This window comes from Belonocnema kinseyi, chromosome 3 (assembly GCF_010883055.1).
Source record: "Belonocnema kinseyi isolate 2016_QV_RU_SX_M_011 chromosome 3, B_treatae_v1, whole genome shotgun sequence".
Classification (NCBI taxonomy): domain Eukaryota; kingdom Metazoa; phylum Arthropoda; class Insecta; order Hymenoptera; family Cynipidae; genus Belonocnema; species Belonocnema kinseyi.
The window spans coordinates 44,024,176-44,025,965 of record NC_046659.1 but is presented as its reverse complement, the minus strand read 5'-3'; positions in this window follow the sequence as shown (position 1 = coordinate 44,025,965).

Here is a 1,790-nt window from a genome sequence, read left to right as displayed (position 1 = left end):
AAAATTTCCTTAAAATCTTCCGGATTCTTTTTTTTTAATTTTTAAAATGTTTTCAAATACTCACTTAAAATTTATTTGTCAAAATAAAAAATCATTTTCAATTTTCTTAGCAACCACAACAATTTTTGTTATTCTTTTTAAATACTGTACAATTCTCAAAAAGCTTTTTTTTTTTAAAGCGGCAAAAGTCTAAATCGTGTTTCAAATTATTTGAAATAATTTCAAGTTTTAAATTAATTCTGAATCTTTTTTTAAATTAAAATTGTAGCGTTTGAACTTAAAATTTAGCTAATTACAAATTTAACAATTCAAGGCCTTCTATTTCGAACCATTCTGTTCAAATTTGCATAATTTTTAACAGTTGTTTGTAATGGATTGTTTTAAATGAACGGTCAAATATTGCTGATAATTAACGAAATATTCTTTTTTTAATTAAAAAATTTCAAATTGAATGGGTTGAAAATAAAATTTTTTTAGACTGAAATATTATTTCAAGTCATAATCGAAAACAAATAAATTAATTTTCTCACAAATAATTAGTGTTTTAACTAATACAATTCACAGGATAAAATTTAACCAAAAATGAAATAGTTGAATTTCCAGATAAAAGCTGTGATAAAAAATTGAATTGAACAAGGAAAAAACGAATTTTCAACAAAATTGTTAAATTTTCAAGGGAAAAGATGAATTTTTGACCAAGAAGATTAATGTTCTATAAAAAAAACGATTTTCAAACTTAACCAATATATACGATTAATTTTTCATCAATCCTATAATAGTTACATTTTCAGATAAAGATAAATAGTTTTTAACGGAAAAAATTTATTTTTTACAAAGTTGTTGAATTTTCAACCAATCTGATGAATTTTCGACCAAGAAAATTAATTATTTACAAAAAAGACAAATTTAAAAAAAAATACTTGAATTTTAAACGAAATTATTTAATTTTAAAGTCAAAAAGACGAATTATCTACAAAAAGTTGAATTTCTTAAGCGAATAAATATGAGTTTTCAATCAAAGAGTTAAACTTTGAACCAAATAGTTAAATTTGCAACAATAATTTAAAAACCTTGTTAAAAAAAAAAATATTTTTTTTTTTTGACAAAGTAGTTCAACTCTTAATGAAATAATCGACTTTTAAACCCAAGAAGATGTATAGTTCATATTTTAACCAAGCAATTGCATTTCTGACCCAAAATGATACATTCTCAACCAAAAAGATTAAATTTCTATTAAAAAAGATCCATTTATTATATTATGTACAAAAAGCAGAACTTTTAACCTAATTTAAAAGCAAATAGTTGAATTTTCAACTATAATTATGAATCCTTAATAAGAAAAAATTAATTTTTTTTAAAAGTAGTTCAACTTTAAGTGATTAATCGAATTTTCCACCCAAAAATTATGATTTTAATTTTTAACAATATAGTTGCATTTAAAACAAAACAACTTTGAAACCAAAAATTATTAACAGTTGAAAATTCAACGGAAAAAAGTAATTTTTAATCAAAAAGTATAAACTTTCCATAAAACAATTTAATTTCTACAAAGAAATACGAATTGTTAACAAAATACAAGATTTTATAACCAAAAATGGTATAGATTAATTGTAAGTTTCAAAAATGTATTTTCAACGAAAGAGGTGAACCTTCAACTAAAAGAAATAAAAATTTTAACAAAGTAGTTAAACTTTTGATAGAAAATAGGACTTTTTTACAAAATAGTTACATTTTCAACAAAATAATTAATTTTTCAATCAAATAATTGAGTTTTTATCCAAACGAGATGA